At 33.4% G+C, this 21,787-nt stretch overlaps 1 long non-coding RNA gene across 1 annotated transcript; it reads left to right on the top strand.

Annotated features, from left to right (window-relative positions):
- The first annotated feature begins 16,273 nt into the window (after window positions 1-16,273).
- On the top strand, window positions 16,274-19,243 carry LOC127837272 (uncharacterized). Its single transcript, XR_008029202.1, has 3 exons — window positions 16,274-16,464; window positions 17,920-18,040; window positions 18,439-19,243. It is a non-coding gene; the product is annotated as an uncharacterized LOC127837272 (long non-coding RNA).
- Window positions 19,244-21,787: the final 2,544 nt, after the last annotated feature.

Here is a 21,787-nt window from a genome sequence, read left to right on the forward strand (position 1 = left end):
GAAGTCTTCAATTCGCAATACATTTTTCATTTCTTACAGTAAACTATCCACAGAGGTATCCGAAACACAATAAAATCAAGATTTGCTGCTACTTTTCTCCAATTCACCTACGGTTGATTTCAGACGACATATCGCATCCTTTTTAAGGCGGAGCTGCAGGAGAACAACGTGTTCATTCGTTCCAAATTTCGCAATGTGTTCAATAAAGGTTGACTGCTGTTTGGTATCAACTGACAAGTATTTTTGTTGTTTGTTATTATTTGTTCTCCTATCACTTTCTTCTTATCAGCAATAGCTGATAACACTTCACTCTCAAGTTGCGCATGCATGTCAAATAGTTTCTGTTTTATAGTTTTAAGAGATGACAACGCTTTACTTTCTATTTTAGAAACAAATTCTTCGTGTTTGCGTTCATGTTCTAAAAGATTCTCGCTTTGCTGTTGCAAGTCATGTAACACTGTCTTCAATGCGAAACAATCCACGTTTGTGTCATGCACAATATCAGACAGTACCTTTACTTCCTCGCACTTCCTGTGATCAGCCATCGCACACTTATTACAGCATGTCGTATCGTGGTCTTTACACAGGTATACCACTTCTTCCTTTTCGTGATTCGGACATGCCATTAAGCTCTTTAAAAGTTCCTGCATCTCCTGGGGAGGTACATTCGACAGGTCACACAATGTGTGGTGCTTGGAAACCTTTATCCTTGCATGATCCTGTTTACACTGACCACAAAGTGGTTCCTCACATTCCCGACAATACACAACGCCCTCTATTTCGCGTGTACAAGTAGTACAACTCTTAGGTGTGGAACTTGATTACCAGCTAAACTTTGATCTCCAGGTTATAAATTTGTGCAAAAAGGCAGCCAAACAATTAAATGTACTCGAAAGACTTAGCAAAGTCCTGAATGTAAACACTAGGTTAATTATCTTTAAATAATTTATCAGGTCAAACTTTAACTATTGTCCCCTAATCTGGCATTTTTGTAGTAAATCCAACACAGAGAAACAAGAAAAGATGCAGTTCAGAGCCCTTAATGTTTTTTGATAATAATGATACACTACTAAAAAAGCTTAACAGTACTACTCTTCACTTAAACAGGTTACGCCTCATTGCATCAGAAACATTTAAATGTATCCACAATATTTCCCCAGAAAATATAAAATCCTTGGTTAAAGTCAAATCCTCTACTAATAATTTCAGGTACTCAAACATCCTAGAGACGCCACGAGTAAGGAAAACAAGGTATGACACAAAATCCTTTCGTTTTGAAGCTGTCCGGGTGTGGGACAGCCTCCCAGAGGACTTACGCACAGTCGACAAATACAAAGACTTTGTGCGGCTGATCCGCACCTGGACGGGTCCAAAATGCAAATGTGTGAGTAATCTGCTTCTCACGCGTTTGCTTGTTCTTGTTGTCCTGCTTATTTTATTTTATACTTTATATTTTTTCAGTTAACCCCTTGTTTGTTCAGCTTGGTTACTCTGTCCATGTTATTTATTGTATGTTAGCTTTTTCTTTGGTGCTGCCTGCCTATATATTTTTCAGTTGAGCAGTAGCGGGCACTATAACACTTATGCTTGTTCTAGTACCAGCAAATACTAGAGAAGCAAATCTGTCATAAATTGGATGTGTTCACCTTTTTTGGACAGATTTAGACATTCCAACGTCAGTAAATACCTAGTGCTCAGCTTACTGCCAATGCCTGCTTTGTTGTTTGTGTTTACTGATTGTCTTATGTTCCTTATTATGCTTTTAACCAGTCATATCTATGTGCTTTATGTTTCGTTTCTTGTGTGCTTTAAAATGTCTTAAATATGTATATATGTGCTATGTATTTGTTAATCACGTGCTATAATATGCTTTTAAACATGTATTTATGTGCTATACCTGTTTTAATATCTTAAATATATATAAGGTCTGCTATGCTTTGTTTTAAGAGTTTAAATGTGTATAATATGTGTAAATATTTAACCATGCAAGAAAACTTTAATGTTATTTTAGGTATCTTACCCTTTTTCTTATATGTATGTGTTTGTTGCATGCAAAATATATGCTCTTAATATGCACTTGTACTTAATTTGTGTTTTATGTGCTTTAACTATGTGCTTTAACTATGTGCTTTCACATGTACTGTTAGTGCTTATATAATATGCTTAATCTTTCTTTTAGCTTTTAGGTATCTTACCCTGTGTCTTATATGTATGTGTTTTGTTGCATTCAAAATATTTTGCTCGTAATGTAAACTTGTACTTAATTTGTGTTTTATGTGCTTCAACTATGTGCTTTAACATGTACTTTAAATGCTTATAAAATATGCTTAATCTTTATTTTTTATTTTAGCTCATTTAATACTTTTTATACTACTGTGAAACCATTATTAATCGTCAGGTATTAATTTTCATAAATTTCGTCAGTCGACCGACCGGCGAATTTAAGATCCTTACGAACAATCATGCTCTATGTTTGAACAAAAACAAACACTGATTTGAACAATATTTTAAAACTTTACCGTAGACATGAGGCATTAAATTCCAACATAATCCATGCACACATTCACTGCTGTTTCGTAATCAAGATTAATCCGGTTTTGACACAAAGGGATGTAGATTACACAAGGTACTTAACTGACACGTTACACTTCTTTAAAACGCGTGTGCAGTACAGCTGTATCGAATGCGTTGACTTCGTTTATGTAGAATGGTAATGAATAAGCGCTAATTGTTTATAACTTTATTACCCATTAGGTGCATTGTGTTTTTCAGGGGTGTTGCATATTAGCCATCACGCAGCGAATGCCGATGAAAGACAATAAACCAAATGAAAAGATGACGATGTGTGATCAACATGCGTATTTATCACAAATTAATCAAGAATATTTTAATTGCTGTTTGTTGTTTGATTGTTTGCGTTTAACCACACTTATTACTATTTTAAATGTATCAATTTATTTATTTTTAAATTATTGACATTATTGATTTATATACCGGTAGTTTACTTTTTAAGAACAAACACACACATAGAGTTTATAATTTTAATGTTGATATCAGAATAAAAAAGCATTTTATTTGAAATAAAAAACACTTAACAAACTGGAACCTCTTTCGTATAACACAAACAGTTTTAAAACGGTATTGACAGAATTTTAATAAACATCATACCAACTAGAATTACGATTGTTATTAGTATGGCAATTATAATAATAGAAAAAGACTAATGGGCAATTGGCTTCGTTATTACAAACACTCGTTAACGGATATTCGATCCCACTTGTCCGCTAATCATAACAATGAACGTGTGAATGGCATACATTAAGAGGGTCCATTACTGTCCCTTGATAACAAAAGACTAGTTAATTGGCATGTGACAAACAGGCCCCACCTCCTGCAGTGATTCTCAAGTGTGTTCCCGCATTCGTACGATTTTTCGCAACTGCGATTGATCGCGAATATGTATTACACACAAATCGGATATTGACTGACGCATTTTTTTTAAATTCAAAATCAGAAATCGGCGAATTTAAGTGCTGACGAAATCGTCATTTTTATAAAAATGACGAAATTTTGTGCTGTCGAAAATAAATGGTTTCACAGTATATACATTTGTTTGTCGGAAACAAGCTCATGAGCTAATGTTTACTTTTTTCATATCCGACGTGAAATAAAGATTCTTGTATCTTGTATCTTGTATCTTAATAACGCTTTTCTCTGGATTAGCAGACGATTTATTCCATATATTCATATCTTACGGTGGAGTCCGGAGATAGCCGATGTATCACGATTGATAACGCATACCACGTCGTACTCAGACAAGTGTGTACACGCTTGGTATTTTCCCTACTTTCGATTTAGAATATAAATACGCGTAGGCGATTTTGTTTCAATGAGCACGAACTCGTCTATAAAACAGATTTATATTGCCCATTTTTGGATTAGAAAGCCGGAATAGAGAAATATGTGAATTGCAGAGACTGTTAAGAACCACTTTGTGAAACGATTGATGTTATGCTTAAGAATAATACGAACACAGCATATAGCTGTACCAGAGTGTGGATGGTGATGTGCAAACATTGTATGTACTTATTATATAAGGGTAACTAGCAGCTATACATGGTTCAAAAGGTAGTTATTTTTGTTCTGATACACAATAAGTGTCACAGTCGACTTATATACTGATGTGTGTGCATATGCCAGGTATTTTTCTCTACTTTCGATTTAGCATATAAACAAACGGAGGTGAATTTTTAGAATTATACGAAAAATGTCTGTCAAACAATACTTATGCGGCCCCTGTTTGGCGGAGAAAGCCGACATAATGGGCGTTGTGTATTGTAAAGAATGTGAGGAACCACTTTGTGCGCAGTGTAAACAGGATCATGCAAGGATAAAAGTTTCCAAGCACCACAAGTTGTGTGACCTTGCGGATGTACCTCCCAAGGAGATACAAAAACTTCTGAAGAACCTGATAGCCTGTCCGAATCACGAAAAGGAAGAAGTGGTTTATCTGTGTAAAGACCACGATATGACGTGCTGTAATAAGTGCGCGATAGCTGATCACAGAAAGTGCGAGGAAGTTAAGGTACTTTCTGATATTTTGAATGATATGAAAGTGGATTGTACCGGATTGAAGATAGTGTTGCATGACTTTCAACAGCAAGGTGAGCGTCTTTTGGAATTCGAACGCAATCACGAAGAATTGGTTTTTGAAATAGAAAATCAAGCGTTGGCTTCACTCCAAACTATTAAACAGAAACTCTTAGACATATACGCGCAACTGGAGAATGAAGTGCTATCATCTATTGCTGATAAGAAGAAAGTTATAGGAGAAAAAATCAAAACAAACAACGAAAAGACACTTCAGTTTTTGAATGACATTAAACAGCAGTCAACTTATATTGAACAGGTTGAGAAATTTGGAACGAATGAACACGTTGTTCTCCTAAAGCGCAAGCTTGAAAAGAATTCGGTATGTCGTCTAAAATCAACCATAGGTGAATTGGAGAAATGTAGAAGCAAATCTAGCTTTAAATGTGTTGAGGATACCTCTGTGGATAGTTTACTGTTAGAGGTTCAGAATTCCTTGCGAATTGAAGACTGCACTTGTGATATAAGCGAAACAGGATCCGATATCGATAACAGTCATTATAAGCCATATACGGAGCGAATTCCACAGCTTCAATGTTTTAAAGATTTAAGTATTATACCCATGTTTGACAATGAAAAACGTCCCAACGCGTGTTCATGTATATGGATAGATAAGTACATCGTGATATCTTTACGCGAAGTAAATGCGTTACTAGTGATTGAGGAAGATAGTGATTTTGTATTATCTAAATTCAATTGTGACGATATGCCTTGGTCAGTTTCTAAGACAGGTCCGATGGACATGGTTATTGCTTTGCCATATGCTTGGACAATTGCATTTGCACAACTACGTTATGGAAATGTGCACGTTATTACAAAAGTGAAAACAAGAATCCCGTATCACGATGTTACGAAAAATGCCGCACTAAACCAGTACATATGTATGTCATATAGCAATGGGCAGATCGACATTTTAAATAATGACGGAACGTTGCTTCGTGAAATCAGTTTAAGCTCAGAAATAAAAGAGTGTGCACTATCGGTATTATGTTCTTGTAATTTTAATGTGCATAATCGTGTGTTAATAATTTCAAGTTATTTGAAGAAAACATTAATGGCATTGAACTTAAATGGAGAAAAAGTATTTGAATATAAGCACCAATTTCTAGCTGGCGGACGTCAAATTGCCATTGATCCATGTGGTAATGTGTATGCGCTATCCTATCTTTTTAGCATACATCAAATCAGTCCTTGTGGACAACATATCAGGTCTCTCCGTTTCGGTAATGAAATAATAGTTCCGTTTGGTATATGTTTCAATAACACGTTTGATAAAATTGCTATCAGTGGAAATGAATTCGCCAATCCATATCTACAAGTTTATAAATATACTTGATCAATGTCATGGCTTATACCCTTATAACGTGTTCGTGTTTTGGATTGTGCATTTTAAATTTTTGGAAAAACAAATGTATTGGATATATGTAAATAATATTAAATTTCAAGCTTTTGAACTAGTATGAAATTCAGTTTTGTAGTCTTAGTAAATTTCAGTCAAAATAAATAATGTTAATTTTGTATTTTTGCCTTTACAATTTGTTTGCGAGATGTTTTGTAAAAGTAATAAAATATTCTACAAAGGGACACCAAGATACTAGAATTTGTATTGAGTTTTGTGCTAATATATGTTTGATATGATACTACAAGGACTGCATCAGTATATAGTCATTTTATTTATGATAATTAATAACGAACACTAAATCCTAGGTAATATGAACGTTTCAATTAATGTGTATTAATTTTCTCCAAGCCAAATATTTAACCCGTTTTATTGTTGACAGATATGTTTACTTCGTGTAGTAAGTCATTCAATATCTCAAGTTGGTATATAGACTTGAGTTAGCTAACATTCTTACGCACAATTATCATAGTATAAGTCTGAAGCTGTGTAAGCTTCAGCGTTTGTTCCATTATTCAGCATGTTATATACTGTTATTTATATTCATATAGTGTTGATTTGGATATGAAATATGTTTCAGTATTGTTGATTCGTTAATAAAAATTTCTCATTTAAGCTGTAATGTGTATCTTGTATTTCCTTTATCGTCAATTTTCTTAACAAGCCGCTTCATGCTTCATGCAAATAGTTTAACTGTTAACTGTTAACTCTAAATTATGTACTGCAAGTGCAGTTTATGACACTACCGTTGAAATATAAGATTTGAATGACACTAAGTGATAAGCATGTTCTTGTTTGTGTTCAATAAATCTATGACTTATGTTGCCTGATATGAATAAGTGATTTTTGACGATGCTGCGAAGAAGCTCGTTTAAGTTATCATACCATGAACCAATTCTTCACAATGGCGACCTAGGTAAAAGACCGAGCCAGTCCGATTGAGATAGCTCGATTTTTCTAATCGGCATACCTCGCTGATTATCATTGATTAAGGTAAAGGAAGCTCAGCTATAAATAAGACAGCATATTTTGGGAAAACGATCTAATAATAGTTTGAAAACGTTAATTTTAAATCAGTTATATTCAATCCATTATATGTTTATAGATCAATGAAATAACCATGCAGTTTCTGTATTGTATTTGTCATTTGTCGTAATTCTGTAAACAAATTGCGAATGAAAACGTGTATAATTAACGTTTAACGCGATTATGAGTGTCAAGAAAACGAATTATTTCGAACCTGCCATTTGTAAACTTTATAGCGAGTATGGTATATAAACAGCATAATACACTAGCCGTACGACTTCTATGAAACTCGCTCCTATGCGTGCATTTTCCTTTTGCATATTAAAATATGTTAAAGAAAACGTTCATATTAAACTTTTCAATTAAATTAACTCGTTTTTATCAAAATGATATGATGCTGATGTACTTAAAAACACGTGCTTGATGGTTTTTGATTCACTATATCTTCTCTTAAAATTTGGAATCATTAATCATATTATGGGCATTTTTCACTTTTGAGCAAAATTGTGTCTTTGTGTCGTTTGCACAAATCTGCATGAAAACTACATTTAGACTCAAATATTACACCAAATCCTTTCTGTCGTCAGTTGTCAAAACACCTATATACTGTTTGATTCCAATAATGTCGCTTTCATGGAATTACCATTTTTATACAGTACATAAACAACCAAGCAATCATTGAATGTAATATGGAACTTTTACACCCATTATTGCTGCTTCTTCCTGTATTTGTGCGATGATGATCTGAAATATAAACTATATGATGCTATATTTTTAAATCTTTTTCTATAAAGAAGGAATGTAGTTGACACTTGTTCATAGTTTCATTCCATCGTGCCTCAAAAATTTGTAACTCTGTTGCTCTCGTATCTTCAATACCATTGAGTAATTAAATTGTAATTAAATTGAATGCGTTTTAATTCCCTTTTATTATTGTTTAATTTGAGTTACAATGCTATGAGGTTAAATTTTATTTACCCTTAAATGTATTATGAATATTGCTGGGCCAAGTGTGAGGTTGAGCGCTCCAAAACCGGTTTAAGCCCCCAATGCTTTGCATTGACCGTTCCAAGGCGGTGACCCCAGCTTTATTCTTATTTGTGTTTATGTTGTTTTGTATTGTGCTGTATTGTGCTGTTTTGAATTGTTTGGGCAATCGGTCACTTGCCTTACATAAAGGACCTACTAATTGTTTATAGTAATAATTCAATACTACTCCAGCAGCTGGAGTTTCACTTCTTTATAATGTGGATGTGAAATTAAAGAGCATGGTGTAATTAAAGAGCATGTCAAGTTTTGAATATATCTGCTGAAACGTAATGTTGTAACCCACAAACGTTTTACTGTAACAGAACGTTTTCTTAAGATAAGTGGTACAGAACATACACGTCGAATATCTTTTAAATATATTTCTTGTTATATTTGATCGAGAATGTAACCCGCCTCCCAGTTTCGCTGAATGAGTCAAGTTCCCCACAGGTAAAACTTCCCCGTACCTCCAATTTTCTGTTCGTACCCAAAGTTTTTCGTACCCAATTTTTTTGAGTATCCAACTTTTTTTTCGTGCCCAAATTTTTTTCCTACTCAAATTTTTTTCGAAACCAAATTTTTTTTCGTACCCAATTTTTTGTTGGCATAATTTTTGTACCCAAAATTTTCGTACCCATTTTTTTCGTACCCAAAATGTTCGTAACCACATACACAATTGTGGTGATGTAGATAAACTTAAATTGATGTTTTTATATCCATCCTCTTCAAAAGCATCGTCACAACAGTACTGTCAGTACTTTGATATGTTAATGTTCTTATTTTGTGTGCATGTGACTCTGTGGGTTCTCGTTAGTGTTACATTATAAATTCGAGTAAACGAACTTTTGTCCTTACCCGATATATTTATTAAGGCAAAATATAGGATTCTATGGAAATCGTAGGCCGTACACCGAACTCAAGAAAAAAATGTCGTTGTTGGATTACGAATAAGAGCGATACTAATATTCAATTATTGCATGAATACACGTACGCAAACAATACTGTACGCACGCGCGTGGAAACCATTTTGGCGCCAGCAAGAATTAAGGGATCGCAAGTTCATTCACCCGCTTAACCATAACTTACTAACTTACTAACTCGTCTTTCAATTTTCAATGAGACGTAAAATCGAGATATAATGTTTTACAAGTTTCACACCTGGCACTAAAAAGACGCATAGCCTTATAGTCTCTGGAGCCGAGCGTATCTTGTATCAAGCAATACCATATGTTCTGTTACTTAAAGGTATTTTAGATCGATTGATTTGTGTGATAATCCCTATGCACTTGTTATAAATCTAATGCACAGTACGGAGGCATTCATAAGAAATGTGCCTGCTATTATGTACTAGTATGTCGTATACTCGTTCAAAAGTAAAACGACTTAGAATGTTATGGTGACGACAAAGAAAAGTCGTGGGAAACACTCAGTAACTGGTAGGAACGACAATGCTTACTCATTGGAAAAACTAAGTAAATCGTGAAATCGTAATAATAATAAATTAACCATTCAATTCAAACACACTTTGAAAAAAAATAAGTCTGATTAATGTCGTCCGAAATTATTATAGAATCACTTATTTCATCCATTTCGAAACTCGCATTAAAAATTAAAATTTTAGTTGGTTGGTTATGTATTAACAAACTATATGTATCGGTTTCCACAAGTAAACAAGCATTTCCTTTGAGTTAGCTTTGTCTTGCCCAATGAGTTACTTTTTCGTACCAATGACTCGTTACCCCGACTTATTAACTAACTCGTCCCCATGAGGAAGCTATTTTAGAAACAGGAATAAGTAACTCATTCGTGGAAACGCTGTGCATGGTAGAACACGTGTCTTATGGGCTTTACAACTAAATTTTGTGAAAACTACTGACAAGTACTCCAAACTAGTGATAAAGTACTCTAAAACTACTGATCGGCACAAAATGGGGTAAACAGGTATGTGGGAGCGTTCTGTAGACCTCCTACAAAAATACCAATATGTGTACTTAATGCATGTTCATTTTATTCTGCACATTAGGATTGTATGTAAACATATCAGTTGCATAGCCCGGATATGACTGACTTCCCAAACGCGTTTTTGTCACTTAATACAATAAATAATAGGTATGCAATCAATATGTTTCCAGATTACTTATCAGTAATTAAATGAATGATCGATTATAAATGCTGACACACTCATTACAGTATCTATTTATGATGCTTAATTCGATGTTTCATAATAAAACTTTCTGTATCACTTAACAGTTATACCTTATTTATATCCATAATAAAAACAGACTACAAATCGACTTAGATATGTGTTTGGCAGGTGCCTTCCATCGTCTGATCACTCACGATCGTCACACAATATGACGAACCTTTCTGATCAACGACTGTCTGTGAAGATCTAGGCTTAAATGTGCTATATTCCATCGTACTCTAGCAAATACAATTATATGGCACTGGATGGATACTGTACACTTTTTAACTTCGATAATTATATAATAAGCACTTACTTTAAAGTTAAACAGCCTTTCTCAAACTTAAAGTTTAATGTCGTGTGTCTACTGTTAAATTCCTGCGGTATTTAAAGCTATCCATAATCCAAAGGCGTGTAATCTCTAGCAAATTACTGTAAACCAGGGAATGTTTAAAAAAGGACGATTGTAAACAATTAACTGATTAACATTTGATTTATAACCATTTTACTGTTTATCAATGTTGTCCCTGTAATTCAAGACCTTCTTCAATTCGCAAATGTTCAAATGATGCTAATGCATTCGGAGGGCGTCTGAAAAATTAAGTATCCGAAAACTTAAAGTAATTACGGTAATTCTAATTGAGTGCTTTGAGATTTCAGCTTTTATGCGTACATTCGTATAGCTCAACATTCTTCCAGATATTGTTTTTATGTCATTACCCAGTTAATAATCTATATGGGACCCATATGGGTCCCATGTGGGCACCTATATGGGCCCCATGTGGGCTGCCAACATGGGACCCAGATGGGGAGTGCAACCGGGCTCCATATGGGTCACAAACGTCTATAAAATCGAGTTTAATCCACCCAATATCATTATTAAAATAAGATTTACGATCTCGTCTGTTTGTGTTTATTTATGCGTGAAAATAGTTTATGTTTTTAATGTTAATGATTAAAGTGTCGCCTAGATTCTAGGGGCAAGTTTACATGAAAAAGCCGTTATCAGTTGCAACTACAACTGTATAAAGAAAAACATCGGTACTGGCCCAGTTGGGAAAAATAAGCTTAAAAAATATTCGAAACATTCGCGTGGTAAAATCTTCAAATGGGTATTTTATCTAGGTGCGCGTCCTGCGTCTTTGATGCATTAAAATCGGGGAAAAAACTTATCGGTCCGAAGTACGAGCGTCCTAGAGCATTCAGAGCATTCAAAATCAAGTGGTATCTGTCCGAATTAGAAATTCTCACGAAACATTATTTTTACAACGCCCGTATGTGTCATGCGGTAATCATTCTACAAACAACATTTTCATTGGCTATTAACTCCACGGACGTTTGTAGGTAACCAATAAGTGAGTTCGGTTTACAAAGGCTTCGTCGAGATTGTTTTGAAAGTCATTTCGTATCCGTTAGGTTTAATAAAATATGCCACCAAAGTAAGTTATCAAATTAGATAAAAAGCAACAGACGTTAGGTCAGCATTGGCTCAGTGACTCTGGCGAACATGACGTCTCGGAAACAATCACGGACAAGGAAATCTCGAATAATAGCCCTAAACCAAGCGGGAGCCAGGCTGATTCAAGTCAGCAAAAGATGGAACACCCATATAAATAGAATTACAAATAACGCTATTAAATCTCTTGGTTTTCTACGCAGGAACATACAGACAAGAAATTCCAACATTCGCCAGCTGGCATACAAGACAATAGTTAGACCACAGGTTGAATATGCTTCTTCTGTATGAAGTCCTCACACTTTAAAAAATATACAAAAAATTGAAAATGTACAGCGTCGAGCAGTCCGCTGGGTCAAGCATAATTATTCTCCATATGACAGTGTCACCTCCATGCAACAGAAACTTGGTTGGCAGACCCTACAAGACAGACGAAATGACACTAAATTAATAATCTTTTTTTTTTAATTGTTCAAAGTTTAGTGGCCGTGCCGCTACCATCATACATGTATATGGAGCGACCCACCAGATTCACTCGTCACATGCACCCCCTCTCTTTCAGACAGATCCATACCACTGCAAATTATTATAAGTTTTCATTTTTCCCCAAGTGCTATTGTGATGTGGAACAACCTCCCTGCCACTACAGTTAGCAACCACCGCACCTACCTAATTCAGGGGAGATAAGTTTTTTGTATATTCACGAAAACCGACCCCACTGTAGGTTGCCAAAAAACACGTCAATTACTCGTTGAAAACGTATTTTTAGCAAATAAAAAGTACATGGATTTAATAGAACGATGAAGAAACTTGAAGAATTTGACCAACATATTTCGCGATCGCGTTGATTTCTTTGCCGATTTTTTATGGTAAGTTTTCATTTTAATTTATTTATTTGTTATATTACGAATTCTAAGTATTTAATGGTTTTCTTTAGAAGAAAAATGTATACTTTACATAATAAAAAATAAAAATCTGAAATATTTTGCGCGTACATGTTATGTTTGTTATTTTATAATTACCCGGTAAAATACAACAAGGGAGGTAACTGTTTCATTGTAAACAAACAACAACAACAACTTGGCTGTAACACTTGAGAAGTTTATTGGTTTGTTTAATAATATAATTATAATACTTACACCTGTGTATTTTTTTTATTTATTTGAACCCATTGAACTTGTTTTTGTGTAAACATTATGGATAACAATCGAATATAACTGTTTTATTTATGAAACAAAATCTTACGATTTGTACCAAACTTCATTCGTACCAAATTTATTTACTTAACATAATTATTTAAATTACCTTGATACAGATAGTCGTACCTATTGATTGAAATTTTGTATATTTTATAGATTACAGTCACTAATGAACTATGAGTGAAGACCTGTATGAGTATGATTCTGAAGGAACTGATGGCAGTGATGCAGTTATAGAGGTACAGACACTGGTAGTGCTGCAACAATACGCCAAAAACCGTATTGCAATATATTGTCAGTTCAAAAACCCGTATTGCAATATATCGCAATATATTGCTAACTTGTACCAAAATTATAACTTGCCAATTACCCAATAATCCCATAAATTCCAATTTTAAAGCAAATTCTGGTAAATATTTACTATAAAGTGCTCAAGAATAATAAGAAACACAAACATTTGCAAATTTTCTTAAGTATCAAATACATTTTTGCAATTGTTACTATTTAAAGATGTGATGAAATAACGTCCAACCGGGGCGTTTTTCCCACTGAACACGCGTAATTCAGCTGACGTGATGTTCCCGTTTTTATACAACACAAAATACACCCATACTTTCCATGCGACGTTCTACATGTCTGTATAATTTTCGCGCGCTTTTTATTGAGACAAAGGATAAAGCACTTTTTATTTGACGCTATAATTTTTTATTGTCGCGTTAGCATTCAAATTTGGAAGCGTATTTCCGAAATTCGGATTACAAATAATGCTCAAATCAGAATCGAACGAAACATTTACAGCTGTGCGCAATTATATCAACGATAATCTGTTCAAAAGCATCGAATGAATGCTCCCATGTAACAACGCTACTCCGTATAATACACTTTTTAAAATGCTTTTTTTACGTAAAAAATAATTTACACTGCTTTGTTTTGTTTACCTTTTTATCATTATTTCGGATGGCTTTTCTGGACGAAATGTGAATGAATTTTTGTAAAATTTTCGTACCGGTATGATGAAAATCATATCGCAATACAATATGCGGATTGCGTATTGCGATATATACCGATATACCGGTATATTGTTGCAGCCCTAGACACTGGCAAGCAAGGGGAAAGCAAGGATTATTTGAGAAAATCATTTTATAAATAGTTTAACAATTTGTATAAGTGCTATGTTTTAAAAGCAATACAATTTATGTAATATATATTTTTGGAAGGTATAATTATTTTATATTCTTTAAAAGATATAAGATTATTAATTTAATAAAATGAGCAAATAAGATATTGATTTGATCATAACATTAATACATAAATATGGCATATTTTAGATGCAAGGAAATTATTTAACGCATTGACTTGTTTTTGTTTGACATGAAACAATAACTTGTTTGTATATTAAATAAAATATCATACACATTTTCATACTGTTTAAAGTAACTATATACAATGTACAACTAATAACTATAAATAAATACATGTGTTTTAATACATGTATTACAATGTTATAATACTTTTTTTAAATAAAGATTTCAGATTCGAACGAAACTTTGCTGCCATCTTACAAAGAAACACAGCCACCTCTGGAGGAATGTGGTCAGGAAGTTGAAAGGTCCCAGTCACCTTAGGATATTTTGTAAGTCATGGTGAAGGTAAACATGTTAAAAAGTGTCAAGTGATTTTTAACAGGACTACATTTTTATGCCCCCAAAGGTGGGCATCTAGTGATTGCATTTCCGTCTTTATGTCCGTCTGTCCGTCATACTTTTTCAAATGTCTGTGCTTTGAGGTTATATTTTACTTTTTACATAGAATGTCAATGGAGTAGGAGTTGCAGATTGTAAGTCATCATCCAAGTTATAAGACTACATCAATGTTCACTTCATTTTCATCAACACCCAGCAATAACATCAGTATTGTGGTCTTATTGGAGCAATTAAGCACTGAAATGGATAAACATTTTTCACATTCACATGATATAAATGCCTTTTTCATTCTTTCTAACTATCATCAACAAACGTTAAACTAACAGTTCAATTTGTGAAATAATGCAAAATAAGGTTATGGTTGTTTTTCAATATCATTGTTTGCAAATACATGTATTTGGTAATCATATAGTATTGCTTATACATATTTCATCTCTATCATTATCCCCACGTTTTTCGGAGAAAAGGTAGAGAAATTGTGGTGATGTGCGTCTGTCCGTCCATCTGTCCGTCCGTCCTGGCAACCTGCTCCTCCTACACTATTAGAACCAGAACCTTGAAACTTACATAAATGGTAGCTACCGTATACGTGCGCTTATAAGACGCCCTCGCTTATAAGACGCACCCCGATTTCGGACTTTATTATCGGTGGATTTAAGACTGACCCGCGTCTAAGACGCGGTCAAATTTTGCGGTTTTCATCGGCCAAAAAAACGGCAGAATGTTGAAGAAAATCAATTAGAAACACATTGAGAATTTTTCAAACTCGCGCTGCATACAATTAGTAATTCACGCAAGTCCGAAAAATAAAACAATCAAACAACAAAGTAAATAATATTTGTTTATTTCATGATATATAAGTAGGTTTTAATTTATTTTCAAGTATTATTCATACAGTAAAAATAATTATCAAATTAACACAATTTCTAACAAAATTTGCCATAACAATTTCAAACATATTGAAAACTAAGAGGCAGATATAGATTATCTTGATTATGCAAATGTTACGCCCATTGTCTATAGGTAATGCCTACTTTCATAAAATTAGCCAATCGCGTGATAGAGTGAAATCACGGGTCAAGAAGAAAGCCACCTGTGGATAATGGCCCCGTTTCATAAACAATTCTTAAGTTTTTCGTAAGAATTCTGCGATTTTTACGTAAGAACGTTCTTACGCCAATTCCTACGAACGTTTCATAAACGCGTTCGCAGACTTAAGAATTCTTACGAATCTTACTAACGTAAAACCAGTCTGCGCTCTTTAATTAAAGGTTTTAAAAGACGTAAAACTAACATTTGGCGCCATCTGTCAGATTATAATAAACACTACGAAAACCAGTAGATAAGCAATAAAACTATTTGTTATGTATACATTTATTTTTCTCTTTTAAAATAAATAAATGTGAAGTCGTCAGCAGAAATGCTTTCAAATGAGGTCGACGTTTTATGACGCTAAACGTGTTTTTGTGTGACGTTAAATAACTGCACTTGATTAGTTGAAATTCATTCAAGTGAACTGAAACATATATAACTTGTGATCTTGGTAACTAGTTCACACATAAAAAGGCACTGACCCCTCGCGAAATTATTCATTATAATGTAAACAACGTTTTTAAAGTTTGTTGAGTGTAACCATTGCTTTGTTGTTGAAATTGAAATACCCATTGGGGTTAAACGAGCGTAGAGTAACTCTACGATGTTGAAATTTACTGTCAAAGTTGGATAGATCTACGCTAATTTACAATGGAACAATATATAAACTGCTATTGATTGACGTGGAGGATTTGAAATATTAAGGAGTTGATATTCCGCATCAGGTAAGATGACGAATCTACATGACACCATGATAAAAATCGCCTTTGTTAAAGGGACTTGTTCACAGAGTTTGGCATGTTTTGAAGGTAGTCATTAAATGCTTTAAATTGATAAATGTAAACATCTAAATAGTTCCAGTCCAGTATAAACCAATGATAAAATTAAAGAAAGAAAAAAATGTAATCCACATCGGGGCTTGAACCACTGACACCTGGAGTGAAAGTCTAGCACCAACCACTTGGCTGTCCGAACTGATGTAGTACGCTCAGGTGTACTATTTATACTTTATACTTTATGTAAGCAATCTTTGTAATGTCACAAATTATAGCTCCAATATAAAAACAAGAATAAAAGTAGAAAAAGAAAACAAAGAGAAAAAAAAAGTTTACCACACCGGGGCTCGAACCACTGACCCATGTAGTAAAAGCCAAGTGCCGAAACCGCTCAGCAATCCGTCTTCACATGTGGGTTTGTGTAATTCAGAGTTCATGTTCGGGTCGTCATTAAGTCTTTACAACTACATTATGTGCGGACCTGACAAACCGTCTTCACATGGGTTGCCTTTTATTTTATACTTAGTAAAACCATCCGCGTGTTGTTACAAAATATAATGACACAAGAAATCAAAAATTTAAAATCCTTTCGCGTATGAGACGCTTTATAATTTTATCAATTTCTAACGATGATTTTTAATTAACGAAAGTGTATTTTCAGTATAAGTCTGCGGCATTAGTGTTATTTCGCACACTGATGTATATTGTTCATTTATATCTTAAATCTGTGACAAAAAGTTGAAACATTCTCATTTTGATAGAGTGTGAACAAGTCCCTTTAACATTGACAGCAAATGTTTTGTTTTGGAAGGTACCGGTAAATTAATACTGGCTAAATTTGCAGGTGTGTTATTTTTTTAAATTGAGATGGTATGGCATTAAAGGTTTAATACTTAATTTGTTTATATGTCAGATTGTAATATTATTAAAGATATGTGTAAGTTTGAGCTATTTTTGTCAAAACTTACATGTAACATGAATAAAGAAAGTCATTTACATCTGTTAAACTTTTAAGTAATGTTTCAATTTCTATTTATTATTTAACAGTCCCTTCTGTTGAGTTAAGACTAAACAATTGACAAAATCGTCTTAAGATAAGCTGTTATTTACTTTGTGTGTTGTTATTTGGACAATAATAAATTAAATTCAATAATAGTATAATTCTGCTTTGGTAAGACATATTTTCTGATTTAAAAAATATTTTTTTTTAAGTAAGATTTTTATGTTTCATATGTCGGGTAAATATACTACAATCCTGCTAAAAAAATGAAATTCTATCTAATTATGTGAGTTAAACAATATTATTATTTTCATAAAATCATGCATGTCAGTCATTTTTTGTAATTTAATACTGTGTTTAAATTTAATTATGGATATTTGTTATTAAAGAAGTTTGTGTTTTAGGTGAACAGATACTTCATGAATTATATGAATCACCAGGGAAAGGACCCGACTACTTGCACAGATGCATCCTACCGGGTGAAAGAAGGGATGATCACTTTGGCAACAGATTGTTCAACTGCTTGTAAGAACTTATGTTTTGCATATAGTGACTGTTATAATTCTTACTCCTTTAAATGATTCTTTGTAACTTTGGTTTTACTAAAACATATGCATCGGAACACTACAAAAGTAAAAAAAAAAAATTGTTTGAATGTTTAGTTAATTTTATTGACAAGTTTAAATTAAGAATTCCGATGTGAAGGGAATCCATTTGAGACAAAGATTTCATAACATATCTTAATAAATAAAGAAACTTGTACATGCTAAAGTTTGGTGTATCCTGATGATTACCAGCCATAAGAGTTTCAACCATGACTGTCAGTTTTGTGTTATTCCAAATTATTTTAAGGAACATTAGTAGGATTACATTTTTGATTTTTTTTGCACTGGTACTTTTTTATGTTCAATTTTTATTTACAGAAATATTGATGTGGACTCAGTCAAAGGATTTGCTGTAACTCTGTAAGTCTCTTCACTATGTGGACCTAAAGCGCTACAGCTGGTTGGAGATTAAGATCACCATGTACTGTTTTAATAGAGAACATCTGTGAATATTTATTCTAACAATGGAAATTAAAACCTGAATTATTATAATAAGAAAACATTTTCATGTACATGCTGGAATGTTATTTGAAGTGTAGAACTAAAATAATTTAGAATTATTATTTTTAAACACAAACACAGTTTTATTATAGAAATAATTGTATAAACTTAAGAGAAATCAGTGTTTAAGTGATGCATTTAATTTAGTGTTTGACCTATTTAATACCTTAACTATGTTTTTTTTTATGTTGATTGTAATGGTAATCAAAAAAACAATAAGCTGACATCCAAAGGGTTTTAACCTTAAAGGGAATTGTTCACAGATTCAGGCATTTTATAAAGTATGTCTGTAGAAGCCTTTAATTGCTAGATTTTAACCTCAAAATAGAAATTTAGAACAGATAAAAACACCAGAAAAAATATTAGTATCCATGGGGGTCCTTAAATTATTTTACCTATAACACTCGGCCAATTTTATATTTAAGCCTTCATTTTATACTTGATATATGTGATCCATGTGAAATAACAAAATTTAACAGAAAAAACAGAATCATTAAAAATTATCCAATCATTACCCTGTTTAATTGTATCCTTTTCACATGATGATTACTCATAAAAAAGCTGTATTTTCAGTTTGAGTCTACATCATTAGTGGCATTTTGCTCCCTGATTTACAATATTTTTTATTTTGTATCCGTTCCTTAATTTTGGAAAATGGTCAGTTTTACTATCTGTGCACAATTACCTTTGATCTTTATTCTAAGTTTTGTGATCAATGGAATGCCTAATACCATTTCAATAGTAAATGAGATTACGGGTAAGTACTTGTTAAACAATAAGGCCGTAAAACTTGCAAAGCCCTTCTTTATTGTATCTCAAAATGTGAAAAGCAATTCTGAGATTTTTATGTTTTCTTCGTTCCGGTTCATTTATTTTTGAGAAGTTATGGGCCTTAATTACTTTTTTGAGTTATAATGCCCTACTTATTATAAGTAAATGTAATTTGTGTAAGATTAAAATGCATTTACTTGTTCTTATAAAAATAATAACATATGAAAATATACAATTTTGTGTTGTGTAGTACATTTGCTTCCATGGCAACCAATTTATTTAAATGATACCATTGTTATTTTTTTTACATTTTGAACACCAAATTAACTCGAAATAGTCACATGGATGTACTTTTCAATTATGTCATAATTTATAAAACAATATAAATACACAAGTCATAATTAAAGAGATTGTTGTTTTTTAAACTGAATTTAGTAATGTGTTTTTTTCTGAAAATAATAACCATTTCCAGAAATATTTCAGTTGGATGTTGGTAAAGCAATCTATGCATGTTAACTAAAGGTCCATTTTAATAGGGAACAAAACATATATTTACCTTGCACTTGCAGACCAGTTGGCAAAAAAAGTTGATCTGAATCAAACACATCTTTCATCGAACAATGAAAATTATCACTGAAAATCAAGAAAGTTTGTTTCTGCTTAGATATCAACTAATAATTAAAAATCTATTATTGTTGTTCATTTAAAACATGATTTTGAAGCCTTTATAAATATGGTAAAAAGATGTTTAGTTGTGATATCATAATTTGGATCTAACAGCTGAATAAAATCTGCAGAGAACTTTTTACATACATTTTCTATACAGTAGTCGCTGTGGCGTAGTGGATATGGTGTCCGCCTATGGACCGGGAGGTCATGGGTTCCATCCCCATGGTGGGAGCGTTCTTTAGATCGCCTCCGAAGACACCATGATTGTACTAGTTCTACCCAGGAAACAGACTCAAGAGATATCCACAGTCGAGCAAAAGCCAGATAATGTTTTGGTATCTTCTATGTATCCAGATCCAAACATTTAATACTTCCCAAACAATACAATTCTGTAAATGAAATTATAATTTTTTTTTACCTTATTTACAAAGGGAAAACCTTTGTTCTGCTTCTCCTGTTTTGGACATTCCATTTACAATAATTCAGTGACGCATCGAACAGAATCAAAGATAACCTTCCAGTAAATTCAATCCTAGAAGGAAACTCTTTGATTTTGTTACACTCTGTAAAGTCGTTAGTGCCAAAACTGGTTGATCCAATAAACATGCCAGTGTCTTGCATCATCCATGACCATGTATTCCAATTTCCAGTTTGCTTTATACATTCCAGTTTGACATAGATCTAACTAAACTTTCATATACAATTTACTTCTGCAACAATCCTCTCTTCTGTATTTACACAATGCTTATCCCGTAATACAAAGCATGGCCAGAGGTAATTTAAAACAAAAATCCATTCAACTTTGTTTACATTTGACATTGTTTTTTCGTCGCGATTTCGCAAACAAGGGAAACAACTGTGCTCTCTTTAATGAACTTCATAAAGATAAATGTACCACAATTTACCGATTTTGTCATTTTCAAGAGAAAAGTCACGCTTCTTTTGTCGAAAATGCGCTTAAAATCGTTTTTTTTTTATTTTGGAAAATTTGTGAAGACGTGAAATAGCTAAGGCGGCCATATTTGCGAACGCTACGACAGCCTAGACCATGCGTAACTTTAACGTTGGAACTTACGAATTCGTAGCAGGTGGTTGCGTAAGTTTTTTTTTATGAAACGCTCGGATTTTCTTACGAACTGCGTAAGTATACTTACGTAAGAAACCAGCGCGTACGAACGTTTATGAAACGGGGCCAATTTGCATGCGGTCGCTCTTTGCTCCCGCTGTCGTGGGTCCCTAATGAATAAGGTGTCATCTGCATTAGGGGGTCGTCTGAATAAACGTGTTTATTTAACAATTGACAGTCGCAAACTGGTAACTATTTTCAGACGATACCCTTATTGCCAATTATGTCTTAATTGACAATTAACAGCGTCGAACAAAGACGATCAGGTGATACAAATTTGTCAAGAAGCACTTGTAATCGCGTGTTTATTTAACAATTAACAGTTTCAAACTGCGAACTGATTTTGCTGTTATTTTATGTTTGGCATCGTGTCGACGCTTACACACATATACTAATATGTCCAATTTATATGACATTTAACGACACGCGCGCAGACAATCGGGTGATACAAACTTTTCAAGTATAACCATGGACAATATAACGCCTTACGACCCCAAAATAACAAAATTCAAATAAAAAATAATAGACAACAAAATCAATAACGATACATTTTATTTCAAGTTAATCGGTAACTGAACATAGCGTTCCGATACACGGTAC

Source organism: Dreissena polymorpha, chromosome 7 (genome assembly GCF_020536995.1).
Source record: "Dreissena polymorpha isolate Duluth1 chromosome 7, UMN_Dpol_1.0, whole genome shotgun sequence".
Taxonomy (NCBI): domain Eukaryota; kingdom Metazoa; phylum Mollusca; class Bivalvia; order Myida; family Dreissenidae; genus Dreissena; species Dreissena polymorpha.